The 15429-nt window shown below is 56.5% G+C and overlaps 1 pseudogene; it reads left to right on the top strand.

The window, feature by feature from the left end:
* The first annotated feature begins 872 nt into the window (after positions 1-872).
* Positions 873-15429, top strand: part of LOC102261235 — a 30134-nt pseudogene continuing 15577 nt past the window's right edge.

Here is a 15429-nt window from a genome sequence, read left to right as displayed (position 1 = left end):
CCAGCTCTAGGGAGGAGGTGCAACTAGACTGACAGAGTCCCTTCCTTCCCAGAGAGCCTCAGAGAAGACACTGTTCCACCTCTGGGCTCAGAGAACCTCCCAGGTTTGAGTCTAGGACTGGCCTTGTTAATATTCTTTTTTTTTTAAAGTTATTGATTTAGAGAGAGAAAGAGAAACATCAATTAGTTGTTCCACTTATTCATGCATTCATTGGTGGACTTTTGTATGTGCCCTGACTGGGGACGGAACCAACGGAGCTACCCGGCCAGGGCCAGCCTGGATAGTAGTCTTGTAGTTGAGTTTGTGGACGGGGCCTGAGAAGTGCTCCAGTGACCCTACAGTGACCCCCAGTCCTTGGGGTAGGGACTGTGCATGCAGGAAGGAGACGGCAGAAGACCTGACCTGTGGGCCAATGTGGGGGACTTATTTGCAGAAAACGAGCCAAATGCTGCTTCTGGAGGGATGTCCTAAGTTATCAGCTAGCGCTAGAGAACACGGCCCAGGGACCACAGTCACCACTTCCTCACAGCGAGGAGTCGGTCCAGCGACAGCGGTGGCTTCGTTAAAAACTAGCCAGTCTTGCCCTGACTGGTTTGGCTCAGTGGATAGAGCGTCGGCCTGCGGACTGAAGGGTCCCAGGTTCGATTCCCGTCAAGGGCATGTACCTTGGTTGCGGGCACATCCCCAGTAGGGAGTGTGCAGGAGGCAGCTGATCGATGTTTCTCTCTCATCGATGCTTCTAACTCTCTATCCCTCTCCTTTCCTTTCTGTAAAAAAATCAATAAAATATATTTAAAAACAAACAAACAAAAAAAAACTAGCCAGTCTTCCAAGGCCTCAAAGGCTTCAGGGCAGACCCATCTTCTGCAGAAATGAGCCAACACAGCTGCCTGCTGAGCACCTCCGGGGCCCTTGGACAGGGACGACAGAGAGCAGTGCCCAGCCACGGTCTGAAGGACGAGGTGGGCAAGCAGTGGGGGGCAGAGGGCAGGGCAGGAGTGAGGGCAGTGCTGACAGTGGAAGAGCTGATACCTGTCCACCTCAACCCATGTCAGCCACCCAACAGCAGTGACAGGTGAGCCACCTGAAGTCATCTCTATGCACGGAGGTAGGTGCCAGACACCCACGATTACATTTACTCTTTACACCCCGCCCCCCGCATGCAGGGATCCCTAGCGTCCCACCTTGCGCCCTACTTATCTTCCTCAGTTTCCCCAACATGAAGCATTCACCACTGCTCTCAAGGTAAGTCATGGAGGCGAGGGAGGAAAGACCCTGAAGCCATTCAACCAGTGACACAAAACCCTGCCCCTCTTCCTCTCCACGGGAGGCCCAGATGGAAAACGAGTACAAACACATTTGCTCTTCTAAACCCCCCACACGGTACAACTTTAAGTTATTCTCACCAAAGGAGGCCATGAAATAAAAAAGTGGAGGCACCAGGGGCCAACTTTGACATACTTTATCTCACAAACAGTGGGTGAGGAAGGCGCGGCCATGCCCATTTCACAGGTGAGGACAGCGAGGGGCAGCCTGGCTCACACCGCTCACAGGGGGTGACTGGCATGGCTCACCCCCTGCTCGGCTCTGGCTCCGAATCCTGGCTCGTCCCTCCCTCCCCAGCCGCACAGGGTGGGTTAGTTAGCCCTCCCCCTGGACCTCCGCTGGTGACTGGGTTGGCTTTGGCGTAAGAATAGAACTATTTAAGGGACAGGCTGGGCGGGGGCTGTTTTATGACAATAGTTCCCCTCAGGTAAAGTCTATGGAAATGTCTTTTCTTGCCCTAAAATTAGGGGGTTTGGGAAACAGACAGGTTCCTTGTACAAGTGTGGGGGGGAGACCCACATGTGAACACCCCACATTTCTTGGCCCTGGTACTTCTGGCTGCTTTGGATTTGGCTAATTCCCCGGGCGTCCTCTGTAATTCCGCAGTAATATGGCTTTAATTGTCCCCAAAGCGGGCCATTCTCCCTTTAGTATGCAGTAAACTTCCCTCCACAGTTCAGATTTCATGCACTGGCCCCAGCCAGGGAGCAAGGAGCCTGGCCAGGCATCACGGTCCTCACGGTCAGCCTCTCGCCTGGCCAGCTAGCCCCTCTAGTCCCTGGGCCCAGAGCTGGGAGACTGACAGGGCCTAGGGCGGATGTTAGGGCCCCGGGGCGGGGCACACTGGGCAGGAGGCAGGGACACTGGTCTGCGGTTCTGTCTGGAAAACGAATTAACTTAACAAATGCAAACAAGCTGTAACAGCAGGATTCATTAGGCCCAGTGGGGACTTGGTTTCATCCATTTGTTGGTCTGTTTCATCAGCAAACACCACTGAGGCAGGAGCACAAGGTGCCAAGAGGGGGATCCGGAGCCTGTACAAATCTTCTCCCTGTGCGACCTGGGCCAGGTCACCTGACCTTCCCTGGTCACTGAAGAAACGGTGACTACAAGCACCCCTTTATCAGATGAGCTACAGCTGGCAAAACACAATGCAGAAGGTAAGCCTGGAGCTGGATGCACGAGTTCAAGCGAGTCCAGGCCCAGGGTCGTTGGGTATGTGGTCCCTTTTATCACCATGACCTTCTCTCTTCTCTACCCCCAGCCAAACAGCCAGCCCTTCTGGAGGAGTCACACCACAGGGAAGATGGACTTGCATAAATCCATGACCACAAAGGGTCTCCCTGTCACAATGGCCTGCTCCGTGCTCCCCACTGCAGCCTCCCGCGCCCCCTCCTCTGCCGTGGCTTCCACCATAGCATATCCATCCACAGCATACACATACTTTACATACTGATTCTATTATATTACTAGAGGCCCAGTGCACAAAATTCGCGCACTCGGGTCGTGGGGGTGGGGGAGTCCCTCAGCACAGCCTGCACCCTCTCGCAGTCTGGGACCGCTCAGAGGATGTCCAACTGAGTTTAGGCCCCCTCGACTAAGCCAGCAGTTGGACATCCTTCACACTGCCGCGGAGGCGGCTGGGCTCACCAGCCATGAGACTGGCTCAGGGCTTCTGGCTGAGCGGCGCTCCCCCTGTGGGAGTGCAATGACCACCAGGGGGCAGCTCCTGCATTGAGCGTCTGCCCCCTGGTGGTCAGTGTGCGTCATAGCAACCAGTCATTCCACCGTTTGGTTGATTTGCATATTAGCCCTTTATTATATAGGAGGGCTAGAGGCCCGGTACACGAAATTCGTGCACAGGAGGGGGGTTCCTCAGCCTGGCCTGCACCCTCTCGCAATCCGGGACCACTGGATCCTAACTGCTCGCCTGCCTGCCTGCTTGATCACCCCTAACCACTCTGCCTGCCTGCCTGATTGCCCTAACCACTTGCCTGCCTGATCGCTCCTAACTACTTGCCTGCCTGCCTGAGCGCCCCTAACTACTTGCCTGCCTGATTGCCCCTAACTGCCTCTGCCTGCCTGCCTGATCGCGCCTAACCTCCTCTGCCTCGGCCCCCACACCCAGGACCCAGGCTTCCCTCCTCCAGCCAGCCACAGGCACCCAGGACCCAGGCAGCTTCCCCCCGGGCCGGCACCCAGGACCCCGGCTTTGTCAGGAAGGACGTCGGGAAGACATCTGGTCTATCTAGTCTAATTAGCATATTACCCTTTTATTAGTATAGAAATAGGATAGCACATACTTCACATGTCCTTTTATTTACCATGCTTCCCTAATCTAAGCTCCTTGAGGGCCGGGATGTTTTTGTCTGTTTTGTTCACTGATATACCCCCAGGGCTTAGACCACAGTAGGGACACAGTAATATTTGCGGGTGAATGAATGAATGGGTCCTTAAGACTTGTCAACCCTCCCTCCCACTCCTTGGAACAATTCCTTATTTCGAATGCTCCCCACCCTCTTTAAACCTCCAGCCCTACCTCGCCCTCCTCGTCTCCATCACTGCTGTTTGTGGCCTCACCTTCCACTTCTCAGAGAAAATGGAAGTCAGTAAACAAGAGCTCCTGCAACCTGCTGCTCCCAACCCTGAATCCACCTCTATCGGGGGGCACCCTCCTTCCTCCCCGTGTAGAGCCAGTCCCCACACTGCTCTTGTCCTTATTCCCTCGGCTCCTTCAGGAAAAATAAACTGTCCTTCTCACGCCGGTGCTCGGCCTCTCCCTTCTCTCCCCTTCGTCCTCTCCTTCTCCTGGCAGTTGTGCTCCAGTGGCTCCTCTTGAAAAGCCCTCCCTCCAGCCCACACCTCCCCCGGCCCCTCGCTCCTGGCCTTCCCAGCTCAGCTCTCCATGGCCTCACTTCGGCTCACTCTTCAGTTACCCCCTCTGCCTTCTTTGTGATCATTCCACCAGAATGACCATACTTAGGTCACCCACAGCCACAATGCTGCAAACCCAATGGATGTCTCCATCTGCCCGTTAGACCGCTCAGTTCTGAGGATTCCCCACACCTCCTCTGCGGCCCTCGCTTCTCTGATGTTCACAGCAGCACCAGAGCCTGGTTTTCCTCCCGTGGCCCCATCCCCCTGCCATGCCTGACCTTCATCAAAGCCGGAGTTCTCAGATGACGTGGGCCTTCTCCCCTCTCACGGGACTATCTCCCTCCATAATCTCACCCAATTCAATTATCTTCTTGGGGGAAAAGGGACTCCCAGATGGATGTCTCCAGCCCAGAAATCTGCGTGGAGCTTCTGACACATGTACGCAACTGCCTGCCCCATCTCGGATCTCTGACAGGCACTTCAAACTTAACGTGGTCCAAGATCAAAGCTATGATAGTCCCTCCCGAATCTAGCCGTCTTCCGGGACAGCAGGCTTTCATCTGCCGACAGTGCAAGCTGGAAGTGTGGGAGTCACCTGTGTCACCTCCCACCCCTCTATCCTGTTATGGAATCCATCACCAAGTCCTGTTGACTCTTAAGTCCCAAATCTCTCCCATATCCCTCTACTTCTCTCCGAGTCCAAGTCACAATCCTCCTTGACCTGCTCAGGGGTCATGAATCTGGGTTTACACCCATCCGAGAGCTGGCTTATGGTTATGAATTCTCTGGAGATCGTCTTTCCCCTCCTGTCCAGTGAGAAGGTCAAAACAGGCCACTGCACCACATGCCGGAAGTGGGAGCGATGCCACATCACTGCAGAGCGCCGGTTCTTTACCCAGGTCCACGGCGATGACCAGAGCACGCACAGCCACATGCTCCTTTGAGCAGCACGCCGCCCGCCTAGACTGCCTGCCACCCGGTGTGAGTGGGCTGGCTTCGGCTCTCCGGTGTGGTCAGCACTTAGCAAAGGGAAGGTAACAACCCTTTGGCAGGTCACGAGGTCATTTAGGGCAAGCACGTCAAACTCGCGGCCTCGTTTGGGCATGTGGCCCACTGGCTGAGAGTTTGAGATGCTTGATTTAGTGGATTGTGAGGCAGCATAAAAAAATAAAATAAAGGCAAACAGAAAACGAACCACATGTAGTAAGGGTTCATTACAGTTTTATTTTGGATGGACGGACAGGTTACGAGGTCATGATTTATAATGGTAAATATATTTCTACTGTGTGTCATGGTCCAAAAGTGTTCAATTTAAATGCCACTGACTGTGGTCTGGTTGGTCCTGGAGGACTTTACTCCTCTGCTGCTATCTCCCTGGGCTCAGCAGCATGCTGGGCTCACAGGAGTTCTTGCAGACACTGAGAGGCATGGATTGACTGCGTTCCTGGAGAGAGGGAGGAAATCGTTTCTCTCGGAACTGAAATCAGTCAGGTCCCAGCAAGCTCTCTGCCTGGACCAAGGTGAAGGCCAAGTCTGTCCTTGCTACAACCTCACCTTCAACCCTGAAGCCAGTGGTTGGTGAAAGCCAGGCTTCCCTCATGCTACCTCAAGGGAGCTGGGAAGTGCAGGAGGCAGGTGCCAGGTCTGAGAAGTCATGGCTGTCGGCTGGGGGCTCCCTCTGCCCTCGTCGTGCCCACGTGGCGTCGGGTCTGAGCTCCTGCCCCCAACTCCTTCCTCCTGTACCCACACCACTGCCCAGTGGGCAGGCCTAAAGTATCTCTTCTATCAGGCCCCTTGTCTGATCAGAAACCTGCCCTGGCTCCACTGAGCCTAAAGGACACATCTAGATTCCACAGCTTGGCATTCGAGGCTCCTCACATCCCCCCAATCCCTGGTGTCACCCCCACAACTCCCCACCGCTGCCAGCTGCCCACCTACTCCCTCCCTCAGAGACCCCTCTGACTACACCCCCTCCTCCATGGCATCTACCAACTTGACCCAGAACAGCCTCCACCCTCCTCTCCCACACGCTGCACCCAGAAACCGCACACTCGGGTACACCGAGGGGCCGCAGCCCTGGGCGGTCTCTACTGCAGGAGGCGGCCTGGGGCACACCTGGGGGAGCTCAGCCCCAGAAGCTCCTGGCCAACCTTCACTGCCCTAAGTCCCCGTCTTCAGCCCTCAGGCCAAGTCCTCACCCTCACATCCCATCCTCACCCCCACCCCCAGCTCTGACTGCCCCTACCCCTGGCGTGGCACCTAACACAGCTGCCTTGTCTTGTCCACACTGGTCCCCAAAGGACAGTCTTATCTCCCTGTGTCTTTCGCTTCTTCGTCTGCCCGCGGCAGCACCCAGCGCCCGGCTGTCAGTACCCCGGGTGGCGTTCAATAAGTCGGTGCGGACGGATTGACTGATGGGGAGGGGATGCCAGAGCCCAGGTGGGAGCGAGGGGCTGTCTGGCTCTGTCTCCTGCCTGGACAAGGACCTTTGGGGACAACATGCAGAGAGAGGGGGCCGGGTCAAGGCCAGGGCCAGGCGGGCAGGGTCCCAGGCCTCCAGGAAGCAGTGCCGTCTTGCCCGCCTTGGCAGCCGCCCCTGCCGGAGCTCCTGCGGAGGACAGAGCTGAGAAGATCACAGGCACACGCCCTCGGCCAGACGGAGTCTGCCCCTCATCGCCGCTGCCCCATTACGAGGTCTATTTGAGCTTCCTAGGCCCGGGGCAGTATCTCACCACTGAAATTTATGCAAATGAAATAATGAACAATTTGGGGAAAGGAATGAAATGCGGAGCGCGGTCCAAACCACCGCAGACACCGCCGGCAGGGGTTTTCAAGTTGAGCAATCATTTTAAAGACGATTTAAAGTCACTCAACGGGAAAAAACACACCGGGATTCCTGCAAACGGCAGGCCTTGCGGCTTCCAGAGGCGGCTGCCTCACTGTGGGAGCGAGGGAGGCTGGCTGGGGAGGGGCCTGGAGTCTGTCCTGGGGCTCACTGTTCTCCAGGAGGACTAGGGGACTTCGGTGGGGCCCGCCCCACAGCAGGGACACAGCCACTGGCCTGGGCATCCTGAAACACCACCTCCTTCCCCAAACCTGACACGGAGGCAGCTCCAAGTCCAGCGTGCCCCCCGCCCCACCCCAATGCTGGCCAACTCTTACTAGTAGAGACATGGCTGCCCCAGCAATAGGGCACTCCGTGTATTCATTCATTCGTTCACTCATTCATTCACTCACCGAATCTTCATGCCCACTGACCTGGGCAAGGGAGTGGGGGATACGAACACAAGCAGGAGACTCAGTCAGTGGCCTCCAGGAATTTACGGTCTAGTGGGAAGGAGGGACAAAGGACGGAACTCAACTCCAGGCACTGATAATGGGCAAGGAAGTTTAGAAAAGGCAGGGCCATTTCTGATGGGGCTGACAGAACCTTCACAGAGGAGGTATCACCTGAGCCAGGGCCTCAAAAATAGAGAGAAGACGGCGCCTGGGGGAGGGAGAAGGGCATTCCCGGCCGAGGAAAATAGAGAAAAACATGGGAGTTTGGACCGTCAGCCTCTCTCTCATGAGCTCTGACGCAGAGCGTCGGCCTGAACGAGGAGTAACTTTATTTTTTGCCCACCATCTATGTACATTCCTTTATAGATACTAAACAGATGGGGCCTCCCTCTGCCCTCACTCCATCCACTTTCTTCCCACGAGTGAGAAACAGGGCAGGGAAGAGCAGGGAAGAAAAGCTGGAGGAACTCGGTGGGGGGAGGTGGGGAGTCCCATTTCGGAAAAACCCTAAATTCCATGAGGAGCATGTGGCGGGACTAGAGGGAAGGTTTGACCATGGTTCCCAGATCCTTTCCCTATGTCTACAGTGCACTTCCCAGTGTGCAAGACCGAGGTGGGGATGAGGGTGAGGCTTCTTAAAAATCAAAAGAAGGAGAAGGAGGAGGAGGAGGAGGAGGAGAGGAGGAGGAGGAGGAGGAGGAGAGGAGGAGGAAGAGGGAGGGAGGGAGGGAGGGAAGGAAGGAAGGAGATGAAGCAAAAAGATGAAGCTAAAATTTGCTAAAGCTGGGGGCAGGGGGGAGACACATAGGCAGTGACCACACTGTCTGCTGAGCTGTGTTATTACCCTTGTAACTAGTTCAGAGCAAATGAAATTCCGGTTTGGTTGGGTAGACTGAGGAACGGAGGCGAGCGCTCTCTCCCTGACCTGGCCGCTGGCCCGTGATGGGAAACTTCCCATCTCCTCCTTCCAGGGAAAGCTGCCCCTTCCATGGCCTGGGACAGCTTCTCCTCCGCAGGGACTGAGTCTAGAAAGATTCCAGAAAGCAGCCTGGTTTGGTGCTCCAGGAAAGTGTGAGAAACGGGCTCAGCATCTGCAGCAGGAAGCGAGGAGGACAGGGGCCACGCGCGAGTGCACACGTGTCTGCATGGGGCTATGACACGGAACGTGTTTCGGCGGGAAGTACCTGCCCTCTGAGTGTGGTCCGGGCTCAGCCAATACTCAGTTACACTCAGTCTGGCCCGGGTGGGGCCGGGGCTGGAACGCTAGTCTCCCCAAAGCAAAGCCAGTGCGATGCCCTGTGAACGCCGGAAGCCGGGGTGACCTACGGGCAAGGGCTCCGCTGCAGCCACGCCAGAACCTCAATCTGCAGATGACACAAAGGCACCAGAAGTCCGAGTCCAGTCTCTACAGAAGGAACAGGCTCTGCGAACACCCCCCGAAGCCACACGCCAGGGCTCCTTACAATTCAGGAGGACTCGATGGGCTCCAGGGAACATGGGAGTCAACCAATCCTCTGCTCCAGGGTCAGGCAAGAGTCTGAGGGTCACAAAGGACCATCTCGTTGGCCCCCAAGAGTGACTAATGAGCCAACCCGGCCGGAGCAGGAGAAGAACTGGAGTCTTCCAAGAACAGTGAGCCGGGTGTGCAAAGGCTCCGGGCAAGAAGCAGCCTTGCGTGAGCGTGACATCGGCACAGACGGGCTGGCGGGGAAGGCTGCGCCGGGGCTGCAGCTGGAGACAGGCCCAGAGGTAGGCACAGGTGTGCTGGGGGCGGGGCACTTTCAGCCCCAGATGGCAGCTGATCTCACACACTTTCCACAGGACAGGGACCCTCTGGTGGCAAGGAAAGACCAGATCGGGGGGTGATGAGGGTGAGATGCAAAGACCTGGCAAAGGTGGACAAAGATGAAGGAGTGGAGGAGTCGGGACGGGGAGCAGAGGGCGGGCCTGGGAGAGTCAGGAGCTGGGGACACTGTGTCTCACTGGGTCCCTGGAGCGGATGAGGACGCCAGTGTCTGGGTAGAGGGTTCAGAGGGTTTGGTTGGGAGTAATGGGGTTGGAGGGGCTGGAGGCCTGTGGATAGGGTGTTCATTCAGATCCTCTGGGTCTGGGGCCCAGGGACAGGCCTCCCAAACTAGACCATCAAGTCCTGGGACAACTCTGCTCATCTCTTCCAGGACCCAAAATTGAGTGGCCTGGCCAGGTTCATTTCAGGTCTGCAAATGCCTAGCAAGCAGCCACCATGAAAAGGAGCCCAGGCCGCAGGGGCTGTCTGCACACTCACTTCGCACCCGGACCGGCAGGGCAGTGAGCGTGGGCATCCGTGCGCCAAGGGGCCCTGAAAGTTCAGGCTGCGCAGAGGGACGAACTGGTTTTAACGGCAGAGCGATCGTCTACCCTCACGGTCTCCACGCCTGCGGCACAGTAAACCCACCGGGGAAGCTTTAAAAAGAAAAACGCACGGTTTCCTACCCCCAGAAGGGAAACCGATCCATCTGATTAATTAGTCCAAGTGAGGTCCTGGCTGGGCAGCTTTTCAAGTTCCCCGTGATACTAACATACAAGGAGTAAGACTCCCTGATAAGCCAACCTCTGTCATTCCAATAAGATCCAGAGAGACAGGTCTGAGGAAGAGGCGCTGCACCCCGAGAAGTGCTAAGAACTTGGGGGGAGGGAGATTCACCCAGTCATCTGAGGGCACGAGGAGAGTCTTATCAGCTCCAGAACAAAGGGGTCCAGATTTTAGGGAGGTCCCCCCCAATTCCTGTGATTAGTGGGACTTCCACACATCCACTAGGAAGGCCCTGTCACAGACGCAAGGCCACGGCGGCCACTTGCTTTTCAGCTCCAACGAGAATGGTGCAAGGACCCCAGCTCACACACCCCATGGTCACCACAGGTCTAGACGAAGCCTGCTGCGCAGACCTAAGGCGCAGGTTCACACACAGCCAAACCCTGGGGCACAGGGAGGAGGATGGCCCTGCCCAGGCTGGGCAGCCCAGTTCCTTCTGCAGCGCGTCCTCAGGCGGGCACCTGGCCTTGGGCCACAGCTGAACGGGCCAGCGAGTGGGGAGGGGGAGGAGACAGCAGCCAGACTTCCCCCCAGGAGGACAGGTCGGGTGAGGAGAGACACCTGGAGCTGCCTGCCAGCGCTCTGCACCTGCCTCCCCAGGGGCCTCCAGAGGAGGCAATTAGCCGTGGCCTTCAGAGTCCCCACTGCAGAGTGCACTCTCAGAGGCCCCCGAGGGGACAGGAAGGGGACTAAGCAGGTGCCCGGGGCCTGGGAGAGGTTGGCATGGCTCTGTCGTGAGCATGTGGTCAGCAGTGCAGGGGAGGAAGAACTCCTATCAGGCTGTGAGCACTTGCCGTCGGTGCAGGGATTTGGCCAGAGCCCTTAACCAATGGCATTTAAAAGGCTCCAGGAGTCAGGCTGGGCCACACTCATTCGGACCCTCAGTCAAAGGGAGCTTTGTATGAGCCCTGCTGATTCATCTGATAAACGTGCAGGTCAGCTTCATGCCAAAGACTAGCTGTACGAGGCCCAGGGGGCACAGAGGGGCACAGGATGTGGTGGCTGGCTTGCAAAGTTCATGTCCTAGTGCAGAAGGTAGGCATGATCTGGGAGCGGGTCCTGCTAGAGGGAGGGACATGTGGGGAGTGCACAGGGAAGAAGGGTTCAAAGCAAGCGAGGGATGCCTAGGAGTTGTCCAGGAGGCCAAGGGCGAGGGCACTCCTGGCCCACGGTGGGGCAGCAGGAGAACAGTGTGGAGTGGGCCTGGGTAATGTTCCTGAAAGCACAGGGCGTGTTAGTGGACGAAGTGAAGGAATAATGAGCCCAGAATGTGAGCACAAGGGGCTGAGAGGAAAAAAGCGGGTCCATGGGTAGGTGATAAAGGGATAAGTGGGTGCTGTAGAGAAACCACCCAAAAAGCTAGCCTTTCAAAGGCCCAAGTGCATGCTCAGATTTCTATTGAGAGACAGAATTTAGACAGAGGCTGAGACAACATCCGTTCATCAAAAAGGAACCCACGAAATACTGTGGCCAAACCAAGACCAACAGCACACGGCCCTGCCCGCTGGGAGGCCAGAGTCCAGTGGAGGAGAGGCCAGAATGGACCATTTTAAAATGGGGTAAATGCACTTCATTCATTCATTCATTCAGTAAATATCTACTGAAAGCTGCACACCAGGCACTGTACCAGGCACAGGGGATTCGGCAGCAAACGGACAGACAAAAATCCCTGTGGCCGGACACTGAAGACAGACAATCAACAAGGCACAAAAGAAGCCGTCTGGCCTGTGAGAGGATGACAGTGTCGGGAAGGACAATAAGCAGGAGAGAGGAGAGGGGTCCGGATGTCAGAGAGAAGTGTGGTTTTAAAAAGGGGGTTCATGGAGGCCTCGTGGGGTAGGTGACCTGTGAGTAAAGACCTAAAGAAGTGAAGGTGTGAGCCACACAGACATACAAGAGGAGGACATTTCAGGAGAAGGAACAGCCAGCGCAAAGGCCCTGAGGAGACAGTGCCTGCCAGTCTGGAGGAATAGCCAGGAGACCGTCACTGCAACACATACCGGAAGTTAGGGCAGGGACAGAGGAGGGATGCCTGACCCAGCCCCAGGCAGAGGGAGGGCAGAGAAAGCTCCCCATGGATATCAGCGAGCCTAGCCTCAATAATAATGACAGAACAAAGAGCCCAAGACACTAAGGTAGTCGGGGTACCATGCTCACGGTAAGTAAGGGCAGCCATGGTGCCACAAGGCCTTGCAAACTTGGGGGGAACCATATGGAGCTTGTGGGCCATTCAGGTGTGGGCTGAGGGCCGGAATCAGGGTGGGGCAAGGGGGGGAAGAGGAGGAAACCCACTGGAAGTGCCCTTGGCAGCCCCGGGGTCCTACGCCAGCACGTGAAGAAGGGGAATGCCCTGAGGTATTTAGGGTCCCAGGGATGTCAGGGACCAAAGGGGAAACCCAGAGGGGGAACAGGTCTGCTTGTATTTGAGGGGCAGCCAGTGGGAGGGTCCCCTGCTGGTGGCTGCCCATCCAGCCGCAGCTTCGGAGAAAGATCGCCAAGCAAGACTGAAACTCCTGGAGGGTGGGTTCTGAGTCTTTGATCGCCTCGCCAGCACCTAGGAGAGGGGAGGACAGGGTCTCCCTGCACCTCCCTTAGTCCTCAGGGTTACCCCCATCTTATAGCCAAGGGGACAAGCGCATGAAGGCCCGGCCTGTGGGAATGACAGAGCTGGAGAAACCCCCGTCCGACCCATCCAAAAGGTTCTGCCCTTCCCACCCCATCACCTGCCTCCCATGGGTGACAGATCCAAACTTGCCAGCTAACTCACATCAGGTAGAAAACAGGAGGGACAGCCATCGATCAGACCAGCCTGACCCTGGAGTCACCAGGCTCCCATCGCGGTGTCAGAGCGAGCTCGCGATGGCTTCCCGGACAGACATAGCTTCTAGAGCAGCGGTTCTCAACCTGTGGGTTTCAACCCCTTTGGGGGTCAAACGACCCTTTCACAGGGGTCGCCTAAGACCATCGGAAAACACATATATAATTACATATTGTTTTTGTGATTAATCACTATGCTTTAATTATGTTCAATTTGTAACAATGAAATTGGGGGTCACCACAACATGAGGAACTGTATTAAAGGGTCGCGGCATTAGGAAGGTTGAGAACCACTGTTCTAGAGCGTCCGCACCGGCACCCTAAGGGCCTGCTCCCACATAGGCACCTTCTTCCAGACCCCGTGCCCAAGCAGCCGGGTTCCTGGGGGAGGTGTAGACACAGTCGCTGGCTCCGGGAGGTCACAGTTTTCAAACTCTTTTTGTTGAACGAGATTTCATCAATCCTGAGATGCACATTTTTCTTAAGTTTTGCCATTTCTGGAACCGATGTCAACCAGGCAGCTGGGTTGGCTCACTAGTTACTGGCTGCAAATGAACATCTAAGCCTGCAGCATGGGAGGGGACAGTGTAGAAAACACAGGCCAAGGTTCGGGGCAGACGCTGAGCGGGAATGCTTTGGGGGCATTCCTGATGGCATTTGCTTTTCCCCTTTAGCATATGCACAAACCTTAGACTCAAAAGCACCTTAGCGGTGATGGAATTCACCAGGTCACTCTGAATGCTGGCGCTCCACGGGGATGTGTCCTCCCGGAGGGGAAAAGCGATCAGGGACACGAAGGCACCTGGTGAGGGGCAGCAGTCAGACCAGAGGCGCAGCTGAAACTCGGCGTTCTCTCCCCTGCATCAGGCAGCTCGTGTCCGCCTCCATTCCCACCGCTCTTCCCTCCGCACGGCCGCTCCTGGGGCCTTCCAGATAAAGTGCCTTTTAATGAGGCCCATTGGCGTCTCCAGTGAACACGCTGTAAACCCAACTCCACGCTGGCTGGAGTGTTTTCCAATTTCCTCAGGTCTGAGCTCTGCAAAGCCGTAGCTGAGGGTGTTAATCTCGGCCCTCGCTTTTCTGCGGGAGCAGGTAATGAAAGTGAGCGCCACGCGGGGTAGTGTTACTGCTGAGAGGGGCCTGGGGAGGAGAGCCAGCCCCCGGGTTTGGGTTTTGCAAGCGGAGGGAGGAGGGCCTGGCCCGGTCACTCAGGTAGCGTCCAAGACGGGGCTGCAGGCCCCTCGGTTCATTTTTAAATTCTCTTTCTTCTGTTCCATAGCACCTCGGATAAACGTCAAACGGGATTCTTTTTTCTTTTTTTTCTTTAGCTCTAGGGACCATTTCTTTCTGTTCTCCGTGCCTGGAAATTCCAGGAAGGTGCTGATTTTCGTCACGACTGCGCTCGGTGTAGGTGAACTTGATCCAGGCAGCCCTTCCAATGGGGCAGGTCTGAAACATGCTAGAGGCCTTGAGGGGACTCCCTGGTCACATACCACAGGGACAGCCACGCCCAGGACCCTGGGTTCTTCCTCCTCCCAATAACTGAATCCGAGGAAAACATCCAGGTTTAGATGAAGAACATTAGTCTAAAAACGGGGGGTCTGAAGTGTGTGTGTGTGGGGGGGCGGTTAAGGGGCACTCCCTTCGCTGTGCACTGGGGACAGATGTCAGGCCAGCGAGCCACCTCCACCTCCTCCTGGTGGGCCCCCCTCGGTCCCCGGCTGATGCCAGGAGCATCAGGTCCATGGCCCTCCTCAGTCCCCTCCCATGTCACTGGTCACCCGCAGGAAGGTTCTGGAGGGGTAGGTCGGATCAGAAGCTCCTGCTCCCAGACCACAGAGGCCACGGTCGCCTAGGACACCTTTAGATGAACTTGGCATTTCTTCTCCTGATTCCTGGGAAGACTGACTCCACCCGAGCCACTCGTGTCTCACTGATGAAATCCCTGGTGATGGCACCTTTTCTCGGGAGACTTCCCACCATTCCCCAGGGCTGGGCTCAGGGTCGTGGCACTTGCCTCCCCGGCCCTCTGAGCACAAGGTGGTTTTTAAGGCCAAGAGTGCCCAGCAGAGGCCCAAGTGCAACAGAGCCTGGTCCTTCTCTGCATCTGCCACCCGCTCTGAGCGTCCCACCCTCCAGCCTACACAGGCTCCCCTGGGACACAGCAGCCACGGCTCTCACCCTTCACCACAGCACCGTGTCCTCCAAGTGGCACCAAGCTCCGGGGTCCTATAGCCCCTTGAGAAGAACTCAGGGTCATTTCTTAACTCGAGTTTCCACAAGTAGCCCACCAAGTTCTAGGGGCACCACCTCCCACACGCCAGCTCCTGCCGTCATCCCATCCACACCCAGGCCTCCAGCATCTCTGAGCTGGAAACGCCCGGGTCCTCCCCCGGCCTCCCCCAGAGCAGCCAGGCTGACCTTATGAAAATGCAGACAGGATCATATCGTGCCTCAGCTCAACACACACCCTCATTTTCCCTTTGCACTTGGAATAAAACCCACACCCCACCTCTGCCCTCCTACATCCAGCCCCTGCCTGCCTCTCTGCCCCCCTC

This window comes from Myotis brandtii, unplaced genomic scaffold (genome assembly GCF_000412655.1).
Source record: "Myotis brandtii unplaced genomic scaffold, ASM41265v1 scaffold573, whole genome shotgun sequence".
Taxonomy (NCBI): Eukaryota; Metazoa; Chordata; class Mammalia; order Chiroptera; family Vespertilionidae; genus Myotis; species Myotis brandtii.
The sequence above is the reverse complement of the archived record's forward strand: the minus strand, read 5'-3'. Positions and strand labels throughout refer to the sequence as shown.